Raw genomic sequence first — 21,330 nt, forward strand, 5'->3', positions numbered from 1 at the left:
TCACAGCTACCCTGTACTGAAGAGTCTCCAAGGTGTTGTAGGTGTGTTGATCTTCAAAGTCTCACAACTCAAAGCTTGTAGGGGATATTGATGAAATGTCAAAAATTATAGGATGGTCATTTTGAGGTCTACAATAATCTATCTCATTTTAGAGAGATCAAATTCCATTTGGATTCAACACAATGATCTTGCCCGATACCAAAATGTGTAGTATATATCCTTTTGCACATAAACAAAAAAAGTATGTATTGAAATACATGTATTCGTAGAAAAATTACACAAATAAATATCAAATTTTATATATCCATAGACAAATTACACAAATATATATCAAGATACATAGATCCATATACAAAATGTGGCTAATCATGGCATCAAATTTTTTATATTATCAATGTTTATGTATACAATGTGGTAGATGCCATCTAAAAATGTCTCATGACACATCCTATGAAAACTACACTATCCTATGCTATTGGTGGATTAGATGCTTCCTACATAAACTAAAAAGGAAAACTCAAAGTTAGACTACTAAATTTATATGATTCTATGTATCTAACATTGAATTAATCAAATTCATAATGAATCTTTTTTTAATGAATATTTATAGTATCAAAATTTTATTATAAACACCTCCCTTCTTGACCTCATGCAACAATCAGGAGTCCTCTCATATTTAAAGATTATTGGAACCTGGTTCATTGTAGCCTATATAAGCTCAAGTATATTTGTCGAACGGATCTAAAACTTAAAATATAACATTATAATTCATAGCATACTAAATTTATAACATATAATCAATAATTATACCTAATACTTACCTTTTTCAACTGATCCTTTAGATATAATGGATGTGTGAGAAAAGATACAAAACTATGATGTCTAGCCTCCAAAGCACTACGTGTTTCCTATGAGATAAAAAAGCCTAGATGTTAATATCATGGAAATGAGTTTTGAATTTATTTACAAAAATAAGAAAAATAATAAATAAATAATACTTATACATGCGATGGTGCTCTTGTTGTGAATGGAAATGCTAGAGGGTCTACAATGTTGAATTTGCCTGGACTCATCACTAGTAGCCATGCCTTGTAAATAAATAATTTAATAAAATTTAATTAGCACAAGCATTTTAGAAGAATGTATTCATATTTAATCATTTTAAAAGTACCTAATTACCTTTCCTTTGTCAATGGGTTGTGCCTTGCCCCGTGCACTCTTCCCCCCCACTAATAGGGGATGTACTATAGATGTCTTAAGTCCTAATGAAATAGCCAAGAGTGTGACATCATCAACCTATTTGAGCACCTCCTTAGTCATCAACTAAACATGAATGAATATCAAATACATGTATAAGTCAATATGGTTTTAAATTAGTATATTATAAAGATTGTCTTTAAATCACATATGTTATTAGAAAAAAATGTATACATGTACTAACACAAAAAGATTCCATGCCTTTGCATGCACCTCCTCTCTTACATCAAGGTGTGTAGTCTTTGTAGGAATGTTTGGTGTATCATCCTCCTCAAATATAAATTTATACTTAGAAAGATCAGCTATGGGACCTACTCAAATATTCTTGCATGTTATGCAAGTATGGGGAACATAAACATGTGATGAGCTCATCAATGATGAACTTGCATTGGCATCATCAACATGAGGAGGCAACACTAATGTAGCCTGGTATATCATTAGGCTACTCAATCTATAGATGAATCTAATAATTTGAGAGCTAGCCTCTACAATGATATAAGGATGTTGCACAAGAGGATAGGTGGAGACATTAGTAAGGGGACAAAAGTGCCATCTTTCTTCAGCTAGGAAAATGGTCTATCTTGAGGAGCTCCTCCTCCTACACCCATGTTAGGCATCATGCTTCAGTAATTTACCTTAAGGCCTAACACAAATTTAGCATACAAATTTTTAATGAAATATAATGGCACCTCTGAATTGTTGTGTGGATATTTGTCAAATATTGTCGAGCAATGATCGCAAAAGTTCACAGGCATAGCCTCATTTGTCCACCATTTAATTGATCATTTAGACTTTTTACAATCTACTTTTACTAGTTTTTAGGTCCACAAAAAGGGTAACCATATCATCTTTAATTATGTTTAGGGTTGCAACCTCATTGTAGTCCAACATATCATCAAACATGGAATGCACTTTTTTATTCTAGTAAAGAGCAACATTTTTTATATCGGTAAGTGTTTGAATGTTATCTAGTATGGCGTTTGACATGAATGACATGGGAGACAACACATGTATAGCATTATATGTGGTTTGCAAACAACTCAATTTTCTGAGATATTTTTATATCAAATGTTCAATTCAAGGAAGGTTTTGAGGGGGTACGAAATTGTTTGGTAAACTATTTTGAAGGGGTATTGGATCATTGGTGGATGGTTTTGATTAACACTATTTCAAAGTGTCATTATTCGGGTCAGCCATACCTATTAAATTACAAAAAAACACATCTATTAAAATAACATAATTTTTAATAGTTTCTATTAAAAAAACCTACATTCAACAATTTTTTTAAAAATACCTAGTTTTAAATAAAATTCATTCAAAATCATAAAATACTAAAAGAAAATTAGTTACTTATATCGTATAACTATTCTTGGATGATACCAAAAATAGAAGCAAACAAAACACTATGGCTGCATATACCTATATTGTTCTCAGATTTTTTTCAAAATTCCTACTCGTACATTCTGAGTTTTCAATCTTATATCAAATATCTAATATTATATTGGATACCTAATAAGGTTTGGCTCAACCTTTTTGTCTTGGTATTAGGAAGGGTCCAATAAAAGGTCAAATAGGATTTTGAAACACTTTTACACATTTCAAAACTCCATTTTTTCACATTGCCACTTTTTGGCATACCATGATCCTACACATACCCCCCACATCAAAAGAAAAATTCAAATACGACTATGTATGACAAGGATTTTCTCTCTCCTATATAAACTCTTGTATCACAAGAAGATAAAACAATATTATTGGAAGCCTTTTTATTGAAAGAAATTCAAAAAGTGGTGTTTGAACTTTTAAAAAATATGGGACTTCTTTGTCTTTCACCTTCTCCTTGAATTGGAAGAGTAAAGGAAAAGTGGTATAATGTTATCACACTTCAATGAAATAGGCATTTCTCTAATAGCTAAGATCAACCAACCAATACTTTGGCAGATTTTCACTTGATTATGCTTTGTACTACTATTTACAAAATCTTTAAAAAATTCATTTATCTTAGAATACAATGATTAATTACAAAACTCATTTTTTTATAATAGGGGAGTTTCATACGAGGTAGATAAAATTATGATGGTACTATAGTTACCCAAGAAATCTTATATTCCATCAAAAAACATAATACCAATGCTTGTGTTATTTAATTGGATATGTTAAATGCATATGGCAAAGTCAGTTAGAGTTTTCCAAGTAAAATACAACTCAAGTCTTGCCTCTCCTATAAATGTTGTGATTGGATTATGAACATATTGAAAGGTTCACACTCCTCAATGTTAATCAATGGTATACCAAGTGTCTCTTTCAATGCTAGCAAGCAGTGAGACAGTGAGACCCATTATCTCCTTTCCTATTAATTATCATGGCTGACGCATTAAGTATAAATATTTCATAGAAATGTTAGTTAGGCATATGGAAAGGTATCTCTATTTCATAAACAGATTTGTCCTATACTCACTCTCTTTTCATAGATGATATATTATTGTTTTTTGATGCTTCAACCTAAGAAATAAAAAATGTAAAGAAGGTGTTGTGTCGATATGACATGGTGTCTAATCAAAAGATGAATCCTCATAAGTCATCAATATTTATACTTAATACTAGAACTCCTATTAAAAAGTAGATATTATGTATATTACAATTTTCTAGGGCTTGACCTCCTAGTGCCTACTTGGGAATCCCATTATTTCAAGGTGTAAGTTCAAAAAAATATTGGAAATACATAATCAAAAGGATAGAATCTAGAGTACCAAATTGGAAAGCAAATTGGTTATCATTTGCAGGTAGATTAACCTTGGTAAAAAATGTGCTTGCACTCATCCCTAACTATTTTTTGGCTTTCCTCAAGCTCCAAAATTAGTCATCAAACAAATTAAGAAGATAATTTGGAATTTTTTATGGAATGGTAATATGGATAGTAGGAAAATGATTCCTCCCATGTCTATTAAAGGTTTATTTATGGATAAATGTATTGGGGAATCTTGTATCCATGGCTCTACCATTATATCATATGGGGCTAAATATTTATGGCCATTATACAATAAACCAAATCTTCTATGGTTCAAGTTGATGCATGCTAAATATCTAGATTATGATGTTCGTGCAAGAATCTTTTTAGTTTCCAATCCCCAAAAGGGCTCTACAATGTGTAATTTCCTAATGGCTACAAGGGTCTCATCAAACAATATTTTTATGGGAAGTTCATAATAGGTAAAGGGATAATGTTAGTGGTGAATGTTTCCTAATTGGTGAATTTTACTCATCAAGGACACCAAATTTGGTGAAATTTTTTGCACTTTTGAGGCTATCTAGTTGCCCACACTTTATTAAAATTAGGTCTCATAATTAAACCAATTGTCAATAATGATACAACATTATTTTAATTATAGTGATGTCTTCACCAATTAAATTTAATCTTTTCACATGGTACATTAAATATATTTTCCTATAATTTCCAAGGCTTTCTGTAATCCAAAGTCGTACTAATCATTATGTGGTAGAAATTTAAGTTGGGTTATTGGTTAGGTACATATATTTTACACATGTTTTTAGTCAAGAGATTTTCCTTGGAGCTTTTTGTTCTTTCTTACTTTGTCTAGAAATAGATTTTATTGTAGACACATGTCTTTATTTTGGGAACTATCTATAAAGCTTTGTTTCCTTCAAAACTTTATCACAACATAGGATTTGGGTCATTGATTAAGGACCATATAATGGTTATAAAAGTAGGGTTTATATATGTTATATGATATAATATTAAGTTAGGAAACCTTAATAAAATATTAAATGCCATTTGAGCTTTCAGGGGTGCTTCACCTAAAAACCCCTAGAAGGGGCACTGCCCCTGACACCATCTTGAGGGTGTTTCCCCCAAACCCACATTCAATAATTTGGAGGGAAATTGTAGTGATACAAGTGGGCTCTATTTAACCTTCAATTACAATAATTAATTAGGCTCCATATAATAATAAAAAGCTAATGGTTTAGATGTATGTTTACATATGGTCCTATAGGTTCAATTTTCTTCAATAATAAAATATTTGCCAACATTTTATAGAATTTCAATACAATTGCAAATAAAATTAGAAAATTTATTACTTTGGAAAAAAAAACACCAATAGGAAAATAAATTTGTCTTGAAAATAATGTTGAATTCTTCAAAATTTTATAGTTTTTACAAAGGGGATGATATCTTGTTTTGGTTAGACTCATCGATTGAATATATCCCATTATATACTATGTAGGACTTTACTGATGTATATGAAACCATTACAGATAGTTGAGGGTCAAAAATAGTGCAATATATAGATATTGTTCACTTAACATAAGGAAAAGTAATTTGGGAGGACCCAACAACATTGGCCATAGATGATCTTAAAAAGGAATTTCTTAGGAATTTTTTGAGATAGACGAATATGTTTATATCAAGAAAGAGAGATAAATGAATTTGTCTTGCATCTCCATCAAGGTACTATTTAATTAAGGAATAATGTAAATAAGCACATAGAAATGATCCGAATAATGATTCATAACATGTGTATTACTTAATGATTTTGAAATGGTGGATCATTTATTTGTACAATGTTCATTTGCATTAAACTTTTACTATCTTGTAGTGACAACATTACTCTATTGTTTTCCCTTTCCTTTCACACTATGGGATCTCCTCTAGTCATGACCTGCACTATATTTAGGATAAATTCTTTCAATATTGAGGAAGATCATTCTTTCTATAGTAATTTAGCTAGAATGGTGGGAAAGGAATAAGTTTATTTTTTGTGAACAAGAATCAATGTTAGAGATGATCAAAAAGAGTATTGTATCATCAATTCATGAGTTAGTTATTTCATATCTTAAGCAACACATGGGACATAAATTTTAGTTTTCCTCATGGGATAGTGACACAATGAAAGAATGGGAAAACATACAATTATTAATCGATCATATGTAGGTTACATTCGTTAGAATGAATAGGAAGAAGGTCAAATGGAAAAAACAAACCCACCCTAGATTTATGTAAGTTCAATTTTTATGGAGCTTCTCATAGCAACCCTTGAGTTTTGGGTGGTGAAATTTAAATTAGACATAGTTCTAGAAACAATTGGTAGTTGCTAAGGCCATACAACTACCTATAGGATCAAACAATCAAGTGGAAGCAATGAAAGTTTACAATGGATTAATTTTTTTCCCTATGTCTTAATTTTCAACGCCTCCACATTGAGGGGGCTTCTTATTTGCTCATAAAAGATCTTTAGAAATGATAATGTAGAAATTATAACTGAATTACACAATTCAATATTGTTGGAAACTTTTGGATGAATTTTCCCTTTATGTTGTATTGAATTCCTACAAAGAGGGAAAATTGATGGTTGACTACTTAACAAACAATACAATTGATTTAGGGAAAACACTTGTTGGTTCAAAAGATAAAATAAAATGGAGTTGTCAAAATTTAGGAGTTATTTAATTTTGAATGTTAGAATTAAGCTTTTTGATATCAAAAGCCATGAGTTAAAGTAGAAAATAACATAGTTAGTCTTTGAATATGATTGTTGTTATCAACTATCTAGTTTATCCTCATGGTATTGCTAATGATGGTGATATTAGGCATGTATTTTTGGATAAGATTTTTCCTTTAAAGATTATAAATTAGTAGTATTTGGAGTGATGATTACAATAAGAAATTTTTAAACTCATATGACTAGATTCTAGTAAAGATCAAATCAGATGGATTTTCACACCATCGTGGATTGAAAAATCATGTGACAATATGTAGAGACTAAAAAAATTTGAGATTTGTCTCTTATAATTTTTAAAAACTATGACAATAGTGCATTTTTTGAAATTGGATATGTTGTACTATTATTCCCTCGATGACATCATAGTGATCTTAAATTTCCAAAGTAGTGGGTATAATGGAGATGGAAGGGTCCATCTAGTAGACTAAATTTCTCATATTATTCATTTTCCACAATTCAATAATTAATTAACAAAAAGAAGATTTGGTTGACTAGTTAGCCACTGGCTAGTGGAGATTATGTGTTGATTTACATTCCATAAAAATGTATTTATTCACAAATTGTAATATAAGAAATTTTTCTTGTCCATGTGGGTTCATGTGGATTTATATCACCACTTTGGACATGTGATAGTAGGGCATCTTCATATGAGTTTACAATAGATAGAAAAATTGATTTATTCACAAATAGTAATGTAAGAAATTATTCTTATCCATGTGGGTTCCTATTGCTTTATGTCACCACTTTGGGAATGTGATAGTAGGGCATCTTCATACAAGCTCACAATAGATAGATGGGATGCTTTGTACTCAGGTAAATTATGATGCTCATTTTTTAAGTACTACTAGAATCATCAAATAAAGTGGAATTTAAGTTGTTCCACATTATATATAATGAGAGCTTAGTGTTATCCAAGTTTACTATTTGAAGACTAGTTCATGGGTGTGAAAGGCATTTAGTCTACTAGTGTCACTAGATTGAATCCTTTCCTCTCAACCTCAGGTTTATTTCCCAATCCTAGATGGTCTTGACCCATTGATACAACATGTTCTAGATCAAGATCTTTAGAATTTCTTCAATACTGATTGTCTTGTTTGTAAATCACATGTTAGAACTGTGATAGGGGTGGAAGTGCTACTTCCCATTGGTCTTCCCATGGTGTATCTATTAGGATTAATGTCAAATAGAAATAATAGTTACATGAAAATATAATCAGTATCAAAAAATAATATATCAAATAGAAGAGAATTGATGCAGGGGCATTCGAGGGTCAAGGCTATTGACTCAGATGTGGGTTTTAGTTGAGTTTTACTTCTGGGGGTCATAAATTTTGACTCAAATGTGGGTTTTGGCTAAAATTTTATAGGTGGTTGCACTAGGAATTATGTGGATTTCCAATTGAGCTTAGCTCAATATGTTGCCATTTGACATTTTTCTAGGAGCCTAAAAACTCATCTTGACCTTTGAAATTGGATTTTAGTAATTTTTTTTCAACTTTTTTAGAATTTTGTATTTGTAATAAATCAAAAATCGTATCTTTGATTTTGTCGATCAGTTGGCAATTTGTCTTGCCTTAGTTGGGGGCATTTCTTGGGAAAATTCAGGATTCATATCATGAGTTTTAAAAATTACCAAAAATGGAAATTTTCATTTTTCCCAAAAATCTACCAAATATGGTAATTTTTGGATTTATAATAATAAGCTATTTGTTTTCATTTTAGAGGTAGAGTAAAGTTATATAATTCTTTTAACGAAACGCTATGTTATTCTGAAACATTTGTCTTGTGTCAAATTCAGATTTATTGTTTAATGATATTGGGGTTACATCAAGAACATAAAACACCAAGATTTAACATGGTTCATTCAATATTTGGGCTACGTCCACCAAAAAAAAGTCCAATATTATTATTATCAAGTGATTATGATCTACAATCACTTACAGTTCAATACCACTGCAAAAAGCTACAATATCACCATAACATAATGAAATCCCTAACCCTAATCCATTTTATAAAAATATTTTCTTCATACACAATTAGGGCTAGAATAAGTTGTCCAATAGAAAAATAGTAGCCGACGCCCTTTACAATATAAGGTCTTATTTGGCTTCTATGGTGCTACCCTCCAAAACCTCCATGGGGATGTTACCCCTTGACTTCACCCTATAATGTGACAAGGAGTGTACTTGGGGTGCTAGCCCAAGGCCATGCAAGGGCATGTCTTCAGGGCACTGCACCCAAACTCTTATAGAAATTATATGGAGAGAAGACTATGCTAAATAACCCTCTGAGTTTGATTAGGCTCCACATCACAAAAATCTCACACTTGGAGACCGATTAGACTCCACACCAATAACCTCCCACTTGGAAACTAATTATAGTACTGATAAAACTTGTAGCTTCCACTAGAAAATTAACCCACCTTGGACTCTATTGTTCTTTTATTATGCTCACTCTAGAAGACAAACCGAAGCTGAATAGGAGTTCAACTTATCCCTTGTTGTCACCATTATAAAAATATCCACTAGATTGTCATATATATGTATCTTGTCCAACTTTAGCTATCCATCATCCAAAATAAAGTGAATGAAATGGTATTGTATGTATTTTTTCTTTGAATGTAGACCTAAATTCTTTGCAAGATGAATAGCACTCTGGCTATCTATAAATAAATAATATTCCTTCTAAGGGTGTCCCAATTCTTCTAGGAAGAACTGAAGCAATACAATCTCCTTGGTTGGCTTTGTAGCAATAAGATACTATGTCTTTGTAGTGGATAAAGTGTTAACCTTCTCCAACCAAGAAAACTAGCTCACTGTTGGCCCATCAATAGCAAGTACATAACCTATAGTACTCCACCTAGTATCAATATCCCCTACCAATTCTTAGTCAACATATCCATGTAAATCAATAGTAGAGCCCAAAAATGTAGATACTTAATGGATGTTCCTCATATATTTGAGAATCCATTTTATTGCATTCTAATGTTCAATTTCAAGATGAGTCATATACCAGCTAATGACTCCTGCTACATGTGTAATATTTGGCCTCATACATACCATAGCATTCATTAAGCTTCCTACAGTTGAAGCATAAGGTCCCTTAGAAATCTTATCCTCCTCTTCTTATGCCTTTGGACACATATCCTTAGTCAACTTCAGATGACTAGGTAAAGGTTTTCAAAAGCTTTAGCATTCTCTAGAGAGAAACATTGCAACATCTTCACAATATAATTAGCATGAGATAAAATCAATTTCATGTTCTTCTTTCTCTGCAAATTTTCATACAAAGGATTTGTTTTTTTGCCCCCAAATCTTCATAGAAAATGCATGTGCTAATTGACATTTCAGCCCCTTAATGTGATCCATGTTAGACCTAGCTACAAGCATATCATCAACATATAAACATAAAATATCCATGCTCATGAATAAAATTTTCAAATTTTAGATACCATGTCCGAGGTGCTTGCTTCAAGCCATATAATTTTCTCTTCAATCTACACACTAAGTTCTCCGTACCATTGACCTCAAATCCCTATGGATGTGCCATATATATATCTCTTCATTCAAATCACTATTAAGGAAGGTTTTTTTAACATCAAGCTACATCCAAATGAAAATCTTAAGTAGCCACAATACTTAAAACAATGCAAATAGAATTTATTTTAACAATAGGTGAAAATATCTCATCAAAATCAATGCCCTTCTTCTGTGCAAATATTTTTACCAATAACCTATCCTTAAATCATTTCTTACCTCCATTCTTGTCTTTCAACCTATAAACCAATTTATTTTGTAAAGCTCTTTTACCTATAGGCAACTTGCATGAATCCCATGTCTTATTTTTTAGAAAAGAGTCCATTTCTACTTTCATTGTAGACTCCCATTGAATCTATCCACCTACACAATTTCATCATAACATTTAGGTTCACTAGCATAAATAAATAAAAAAGAATACAAAGAAGGAGAAAATCTTTCTAGAGGTCTACTAAGCTTTGTTGACTATCTAACATTCACTAGGTTGTGTGGCATTTGTTGTTGCAGTTATTGCAGATCATAACGAACTATTGGAACATCATCTTTTGGAGTATCATCTAGCACTAGATAATCATTTTCTTTCTTCTTATGCTACTGCAATTGATCTTTGTACAACACTTTCTCATTGGATATGACATCCCTGCTTATTACAATTTTATAACTTTCAAACTTGCAAAGAAAATAACTAAATTCATCAATGCCATATCCAACAAATACATATTTCCTTGACTTATCTTCAAACTTGGTTCTATTTATAGAGTCCTTATGAGAAAATGCTTCATAAGTGAAGGTTATGAGAAAAGAATATCACACCTTCTTAGTAATCTATGCTTATTTTAGAATAGCATAGTCCAAAGGAGCAGAGGGACCTTTATTAATCAAATATGCAATAGTATTGATAACCTCTGCCCACATGTTTAAGGGTAAACCTTCATGTAACCTCATGCTCCTTGCACACTCCATTATAGTTATGTTCATGAATTCAGCCACTCCATTTTCCTGTGGAGTCCTTGGAACAATTTTTTATCTATGAATACCATTAGTGGAGCAATAATCTTTAAATTCATAGCTGCAATACTCACCACCATTATTAGATCTAAGACATTTTAATTTCTAACCACTCTCATTTTCAACCAAGCATTTCCATTTCTTAAAAGTTTAAAATACATTAGATTTATTTCTAAGGAAATAAACCCATACTTTTCTAGTTGCAACATCAATAAATGTAACATAATGATGGGATCCACCAAGGAAAGATATCTAATTTGGTTCCCATATATCTATATGCACAAGCTCTAATCTCTTACTTTTCTTTTCCTTCCCGCTCTTCTTAAAACTCACTCTCTTTTGTTTTCCATACACACAACTTTCATAGAAATATATATTGACACATTTTAGACCTGGTAAAACTTTCTTTTAATGAATTAATTTGATACCTCTCTCACTCATGTGCTCAAGTGTGTCATGTCAGATCACTATATCAACAACTATTTGTTCTCCCTACTCAACTATAGTAATTGTTCTTGAACATTCATTTTTCTCTAAAATAGTTAAAGTAGAAGGAATAATATAACCTTTACCAAGATATAAGGTTCCTAATTTCACATCTTTTTTCTACTACAAGGGAACCTTTGGAAAACTTCCAATTTTTATCATTTAAAGTAACTACAGAACCCTCATCACCGAGTTGCTCTACTACAATTAAATTCCTACTTAGGCTTAAAACATGGCTTACCTCATTTAGTATCCAATGATTCTCATTCTATAACTTAATCTTATGTTTTTCCTTTCCAACAATTTGATAGGGTTCATTAGCCCCCAAATAAACAAGCCCAAAAATCTCTTGGACATAATCTATAAAATAACTTCTATGAGGTTTAGCATGAAATGAAGCACTAGAATCTAAACTCCATGTATCATCAACACTTTCTAAAGAAAGAAGCAAAGCATCCTCTTCAAATTTGTTTCTTACCACATTTGTCTCCTTGTTCCCTTTTGGTTTATCTCTTTCATTGTTCTTTCGAGTCAAACAATCTTTCTCCTTACACCCTTGTTTACCATAGTACCAACAATCTCTTGGTCCTCTAGATTGAGACCTCTTCCCCTTTACCTTTCCTCTTGATTTCCCATGATTTGCAAAATTATTTCCTCTCTCAGTCATTCTACCTCTTCTTTGTGTGTTCAAAGCACTTCTTGATGTAGGTCTACCTGAGGTTTTCCTATGAGTTTCCTCACTTAGAATAACACCAATCAAATCATCAAATTTTAGGGTATTAGATCTAGAAACAAAATTACTCACAACCTTTAACAAGCCACTCCATATTTTAGGTAAAGAACATGAAATAAAGAGAGCCCTAATTTCTTTATCAAAATTAATACCCAAAGAAGATACCTAACTAGTATCAATGTTAAACTCATTTAAATGATCTACAATAGATTCACCGTATGTCATCTTCATATTAAATAAACTCTTGATAAGAAATACCTTTTTTGAAGTAGAGGTCTTTTCATACAGTTTCGCTAGGGTTTGCATCAACTCTTCTGTCATCTTCACTTTTGTAATTTTAAAAAGTCACTAATGGTGCCAAGCATAATTGAATGCTTCCAAGCACCCTTCTATTTAAAATCACCAGTTCCTCATCTATCATAGTTCCTTGTTTCTTTGATTTTCCTTCCAATGGCTTCCATAAATCTTTATGATAAAGATAGTCTTCCATTTTCATCTTCCATAAGTAAAAATTATGCCCATCAAACTTCTCAATCTTTGACTTACCCTCATCTGCCATCATTCCCACTCAACTATGAGATGTCCACTTAATAGTGAGATCTTCCTATAGAGGATCACTAAAAACTAATTGATGACCATCTAGCTATGATACCACTTGTTAGGATTAACCCTAGATATAAATAATAGTTACATGCAAATATAACCAATATCAAAAAATAATAGATCACCCAGAAGAGAACACAAGACAACAAGACTTAACATGGTTCACCCAATTCCTATGCTACATCCACTAATAATATGTCCACTATTATTATTATTCAGTGATTACAATCCACAATCCCTTACAACTCAATACCACTGCAAGAAGTTACAATATCATCATTACATTATGAAATACCTAGCCCTAAGACTTTTTATACAAGTATTTTCCATTTAGACAATTAGGGTTAGAATAAGTCATCCAATAGAAAAATAGCAGCCAACACATTTTACATATAAGGTCATTTTGGCACTACCCCAGGATGTGGCAAGGGCACTGCCCCTTGACCTTGTATTGGGTGCACTATCCCCAAACCCTAGTAGAAATAATATGGGGAGAAAATTGTGCCAAATAAACTTTTGAGTTTTATTGGGCTCAACATCACAACTATCTATGACTTGGAGAATAATCAGAGTCCACACCAATAGTAGCCATAGTAGTTAGTTACCATATTTTCTTCCAATGTGTATGATCTAACCAAAACCCTAGAGTTTGCACACAACTTGTGTGAAATGTGTGTTAGTCCTAGCATTATTCTAGCTAATATTATGAGGGAAATGTTATTGAATTGTAATCTCTAGCATGAGGGTGATTTTATTGGGGGATTAGTTTCCAGAAAGCTTCCCTTAGAAGACATTTTTGTGTCAAGATTTGATAATGTCAAACTTACTTTTGAAGCTCATGATTTTTGCTTCACTTCTCATTTTCTTTTTTTGAAATCAAGATCAAATTAATATTCCATTGACAAATCAGCTCTGTACTAGGGTTTTTTTCATTTATGCTTCACTCTTTTAGCATAATATCAACCATGTGATACCTAGGGTGGCTTCTCCACTACTTCAAGGTCCTTTAGTTGAAGTTGGGAGTGTGGCTTCTTTGGTTCCACATCGACATGAATAAAAGATAATGTGATTCCATATTAATGAAAATACATAAATTATATATATATATATATATATATATATATATATATATATATATATATATATATATATATATATATATATATATATATATATATATATATATATATATATATATATATATATATGTATGTATGTATGTATATATGTATGTATGTATGTATATATGTATGTATGTATTTTTGGAAATATAAGAGGAGTAATTGAGAGGGGAGGGGTGAATCAATTACAATAAAAATAAATCTTAGATCCCTTAGATGTCTGTACAAAATAAACTCTAAAAATTTGACTTTGATGATGCTCAACAAACACATAGAAAAATGTTGTAACTCGGTAGACACTAAAAATACTTAGCAAATACTTAACATGGAAATGTTAAGATATTATCTATGATTATTATTACTTTAACTTAGGTACAAACACATAAGAGAAATAGCATGAACACATTTGACACCAAGATTTAATGTGGAAACCGAATTTGGTAAAAACCACCAACTACAACTAGTTATTGATTTTCTCTCTTCTTAAGTGAGCCCTATTGGGAGCCAACCTTGTTAAAGATTACACAAAACATTGTTTGGTGTCACCTTGTTAGAGGATTTAATCACCTTATTAGGGGTGGCCTTGTTAGAGTTCTTTTGACAATTCGATAGAAATGCCACCTTGTTAAAGGATTTACAAATAGCTATGAAGCAAGCTCTTTTAAGATATTTAGATCATTGCTAAAATTGTTAGAGGGTAATAATGAGATGGCTTGATTTTGGATGCAACTAAATTGTTGATTATAGATCTCACTTATGGCTTGTATACTTGATCCTTCTTGATTGAATGTATCTTTTTAGCTTCACAAGGATATTCTTCTTATCCTTCTGATTTTCTTCCTCTTAGCATCATTAAATATTCAATTATCGTCCATGTAGTAAGACTATCTAAATATCAACTTGACCTTATATTTATATCTTTCATAAGATCAAGTTTTCTAGAATATAACATGGAATAATTAGTATTCATCTCCTCGGTCAGCTAGAACCAACAAACAAATCAATTGAACTTAATATATAAAGAAAAAAAAAATCCTTTGTTAGTCGACCCTACTCAATAGACACTAACACAAAAATTATTTTCCTATGTCAACCAAGTGAACTCAATCAAGACTACATATTTTCAAAGTTCCTTTGGTAACTGAGTGAACTCTATGAACACAGATTCTATCCAATATTCCTTCATTAATTGCATGAACTCGATTAACACTCAACTTTTCCAAGCCTTTCCTTTGACACCTGAGTGAACTCGGTAGGTATTGCCTTCTGAACTATGAAAACTCTAGAATTCTTGGTAGGCATAGATAACTATCTCTAATGCCTAAGTGAATTTGGCATACACTAACTGGAAATTATATGACATTGTGTAACATTAAAGGCAATACACAATTAATCAATTGTTCCACCAAATTCCCTTTTTGGAATTGATGGAAACACATGTCATAATGCAACAAAATTCTTAGAGAAAGAATAAAGTAAGGAATTATCCTTAGCTTCATTCTGATTCTCATCCATGAGAACTCCCTCTATTAGTGTGAACTCTTTCTACCTCTAGTTTCCCCCTCTGTTAGAAAACTTATGTCTACTACAACTTCTTTTGATTGTAAACTCTTCCTTCGATGTCAAACTAATTTCATTCTCTTTTTGTACATCTCTTTAGAAAATTTCTGTGAGATATTTCTATGAGATATGATAGAAAACTTTTCCCTCTTTGACATCTCATACCAAAGATAGTAATCAGTTAATATCAATGTACCTCAAGTACTGATCCATTTGCAATATGCCCTTATCAATACTGCACCAATTGTTTGATCTTTAACATGCTCTAGTTGATGTTGGAATTCTTTAGAATAACTAAGATGGGGGGTGAATCAGTTATTCAAGGTCTAGATATCTAAACAAAACTTCAACAATTCAGTAAACCCATAAAACTTTCTTCATTTTGCTTGCATTCATTGTGAGTTAACCAAAATTGATATGTTACTGTTAAACTAACATACACAAATGTAAAGCATACAATACAACACATCCATCTATACACATGAGACAGTGATTTCATGTGGAAACCTAGTTTGGGAAAAACCACTAGTAACATGCTACTCCTTCCTCACTCTTCTAAAGTGATGCTTTGTTAAAGGCCAACCCTGTTAAAGGTTACAACACACACTATTAAATGTGACCCGGTTAAAAGATTTCAATCACCCTATTGAAAGTGAGTATTTTTAGGGGACTTTAGTTCATTCATTTAGAATTCCACCCTGTTAAAGGATTTTCCAATGACTATTAAGTCAACCTTTCTCCAAAGTATTTAACCTAATCTAATACAATTATTAGAGAGTAAAAGTAGAGTTTGATCTGATACAACTTACAACCTTACTTATGGATTATAGATCACTATTCAATCCTCAACATTGCTTGGCTTCCAATCTTTGTAGTTCTAATAGCTTGCTCACCCTTCAAGTATTCATCTTAATTAAGCCTTCTTGCTTAGTTCACCATTCCAGACTTCTTCACTTAGGTCACTTGATCAAGAAAATCTTTCTTTCTTCAACTTTTCATATTTTTGCATCCAAAAACTCTCTTTGACCTCTTAACCTTTACTTCATTACCAAGAATCCCTAGATATAGGGAATTAGAACTCTTTTTCCTACTCAATATCCATCTCAAAAATTAGGGTTTTCAATGGATTCGGTAGGATACATTGTATCTACCCCATCTCTTGTTTTCTCTAGAAAATTCTCCTAGAATCCATTTGAATTCATCTCCAAAATGGTTTACATAAGATTCTATGCCTCCAGCTCATCAATCATATCTTCCTCTTGATTCACAAGTTCCAAGAAAACAATTTTTTTGACTTTTATTTGGTGAATCTTTGATCTTTTTCATACTTCAATAGCTCAACATTATCAATTTATTGATGCTCAGAAGATACTGTGTTACTTGGCATCTACTATAAAATCATTCAGCATCAATTGGATTTTACTGGTGCTCGACACACACTAAAAATCACTAAGCATCTACTAACTTGCTTGGCACCTATTAGTTTTCTCAGCATCCACTAGAAAATATTTTCACTTGCCTCCAAATGACTTTTTACTCGGCTTGCACTATATTTACCCAACACCTTCTATCAACTTGGTCAAGCTTAGCAAATGAACTTTGTTTAAGCTTTTTCATCTAAACTTTCTAAGTGTAGCAAAATATTTTGCAACCCCAAGTAGATCATCAATACATTATGTTATGACTGTCTTAACTGATTCTTGCACTTCAATATATAATCATAACTCAACCTTTCCTCTAGCTACTTTTGGTACATCTTGTTGATCAAATCCTCTTCATCAATCAACTAAGTGATAGTGCTTGAAACATATAAGTAATTGTCTTACCAACATATATTAGGTTTGACATCAGTGATAAAACAATGATTGAAAACACTTCTTACAACAATGTTCTAACTCAAATGATCTTTTCAATCATATATCAACAATTGATGCATCACTAAACTTCATTTAGTAAGCTTCAAATAGGGGAATGAACCCTAGCTTACCTCTTAGATACAAAAATGCATCCCCAGGTAATGGCTTGGTGAATATATTTGCAATTTGTTTTTTTATAATCACATATTCCAATCTTAACTCTTTATCTTGTACCAATTCTATGAAGAAATGATATTTTATAGAATTTTTTTTTGTTTTGGTATGCATTACTAGATTCTTTGATATATTGATTGTACTAGTGTTATCACACTATATAGCTACTAGATCCTTGATCTCTATCTTCATATGGTTTGTCAATAGTTGTTTGAACAAAACAATATTAGAACAATTAACTACTAGTACCACATATTTTGCCTCTATTGTGGATTGAGAGATACAATTTTGTTTCTTGCTTGTCCAAGACACTAATTTTTTACCAAGAATGAATGCTACACTACTGATGCTTTTTCTATGATTAATACTTCTTGCCCAATCAGCATCTATGAATACTTTTAAATCCAAATACCCTCCTATTTTGTACCATAAGCCATATTATTTAGTACCTTTTGGATATCTAATGGTTCTTTTCATTTCCAACATGTGATTTTCTTTGGGATTTGTTGAGAATCTTACCACCATACTGAATTCTAATGCAATATCATGCCTTATATGCACTACATATTACAATTTTCCAATCATTGATCTGTATGTGGTTTGATCTACCCCTTTGGAGTCATCATTTTTGGAAAATTTATTTCTAGTAGACATAGGGGTTCCAACTAGTCTTGAATCTTCCATTCTAAATTTCTTTAGTATTTCCTTGATATATTCATATTGAGTAATTTAGATGCCATCTTTCTTTTGATTGATCTACAATCCAACAAATAATTTTATCTCTCCAAACATCGACATTTCAAATTATTTACTCATTTCTTCTAAAAATGCCTTGCACAAGTCATCATTTCCTATGAATAGAGTGTCATCAACAAATATTTTTCCCAACACAATCTTTTTTTCTAGTCCTTCTTTGATATATAGACTACTATTATCATTTATTCTTTGAAAACCAATCTATGCCAAGTAATTAAGAAGTCTTTCATACCAAGCTTTGGGAGCTTTCTTGAGAAAATATAATGCATTGTGTAATTTGAAAACCATGTTTCTTTTCCTAGGATCTACAACACCTTTAGGTTGTTCAATTTAGACTTCCTCACCAATAATTCCTTTCAAGAATGCAAATTTTACATCCATTTGATAAAATTTAAATCATGTAGGAGCTCCGTGAGCTAGTAAAGTTCTAACACCTTCAAATCTTGCAAGAGGAGCAAAAGTTTCACCATAATCAATACCTTCTTGAGAATAGCTTTTACATACCAACCTTTCTTTGTTTCTATAAAATTTTCCATCTTCATTTAACTTATTTTTAAATAGTCACTTTGTGCCAATTACATTTTTAACCTTTGGTCTAGGAATACGAGTCTAGGTTTTATTCTTCTCTATCTATTCTATTTCCTCATTCATTTCTTCAATCCAACATTCATTATCCAAAGCATCTTTAATATTTCTAGGTTCAAGTTCAGCAAGTAAACATGTACCTTTCAATTTGTTTCTTTTCATTCTTTGATTTGATTCATCTCTAATGATCTAGTCAAGTCCATGATGCCTTCCAACATATCTTGCTAGCATTGTTTCCTTGGATTTGCAGCTAGTTTAACACATTTCTTCACTAAATTTAGTATTAAGCTTGGGTCCCACTGTCTATGACTCGGGTCCATTATACTCAATTTTCTCTAGTAATAGCTTGGTAGCCTTTGACTGTAACTTGGGTCCTTCAAATTATAACTCGAGTTGCATAGATTGCAACTTGGTAATTGTTGGAGATTTGGGGACTTGAGAGGTGAAGTCTCCTATCTACTAGATAGATTTGGCAGGGTATCAGGTTCATAGTAAAAAAAAAAATTTAATCCCAAGGTTGTTTGTTACTTTCTTCTTTACTCTTTTATGCAAACTCATCAAATTTCACATTTGCACTTTCTATGATTTTATGAGTAGACAAATTGAAACATTTATATACTTTACTTTTGTAGGAGTATCTTAGGAATATGCTATCATGACCTTTGATATCAAATTTAACTTTCCTAGATTCTTTTAAGATATAACATTTGCTGCCAAATACTTTTAATTAACTTACATTAGGTTTGTAGCCATACCATAGTTCATAAGGAGTTTGATTTGAGTCTTGCCTTAGCTGTACTGTACTCAAGGTATGTACTATAGTGCTGATTACTTCCTTCCAATATTTGATTGCAACATTCTTTTCTATCATTACTATTCTTGCACAATCCATGATGGATCCATTCCTTCTTTTAGCTAAAACATTCTGTTGAGGTGTACTATGTTCTAATACTTGTCTTTTAATTCCTCTTTCAATGTAGAATTCATTAAATTAATTGAAAATGAATTCACCACCTCTGTCTAATCTCAAACATTTCAACTTCTATCTAGTTTCTTTTTCTACTCTTGCTAGATACTAGTTGTTTTTTTGAAAAGCTTTTGATTTTTCTTTTAGATACACTATAGTCATCATTCTAGAATAATTATCAACAAAAAGAATTTAAAAAAATTATTTCCACTATAATTCTCTATTTTAATAGTTCCACATAAATCTACATGCACAAATTCTAAGACTTCTTTAGAATAATAGTTCTCTCTTTTGAAGCTACTTTTTCCCATCTTCCCAATTTGATAGTTTTTGCATAGACCCATATTAGATTTCCTCAAGCTAGGAATACCTCTTACTTTTTTGTTTTTTCTTATTTTAAGAAAATTATCAAATTTAACATGACATAATATTTTGTGCCATAATTAGCTTTCTTCTACTTGAGCAATTGAATATGAAATTTTCCTAAGATCTAGATAGAATAGGTTACCTTTTGTTTGTTTGCCAAATCCAATTAGATTTCCTTTTCCATCTAGTAGTTTCATCTTCCCATTCATAAATTCTACCTTAAATCAAATGTTATTCAACTATTCCACACTTAAGTAGATTCTTCTTTAGTCCTTCAACCCAATAAGAATTATCACATATAAGTTCATTGGTCAATGACATGCATTCTTTTCCTTTTATATAACAAGGCTCATTGTTTCGAAATCTCACACTGCCACTATCACAATGTTCCATGTGCTTAAAATTTGCTTGGTCTTTAGTCATATGATGTGAGCAGCCACTGTAAATAATCCATGTATCATTTTTCTAACATGAGAGATAAGTGCCATCTTATCTCCTTGTCATTAGATTCATCTTTTACAGAAATATATACCATTTCATCCTCACCGTTATCATAATCTTTAGCCATAAGAAAATATTTCATACCTTTGTACTTTTAGTTTTCATAGTTTTTGAATTTCTTCTTACCTTTGTACTTATTTTTTTCTTTTCATCCTTGTTTTCTTTGTTTGGGCATCTTGTAGCAATGTGACCAACTTTTTCACAAGAAAAGCATATCAAAGGAATCTTACCTTTGTACTTTCATGTACCTTTAGAATATTTCCTTGCAAGTATGTATTCAAAAATTTCAAGATCACTATCATA

This window comes from Cupressus sempervirens, chromosome 8 (assembly GCF_028749045.1).
Source record: "Cupressus sempervirens isolate cs-2001-9-10 chromosome 8, ASM2874904v1, whole genome shotgun sequence".
NCBI classification, from domain to species: domain Eukaryota; kingdom Viridiplantae; phylum Streptophyta; class Pinopsida; order Cupressales; family Cupressaceae; genus Cupressus; species Cupressus sempervirens.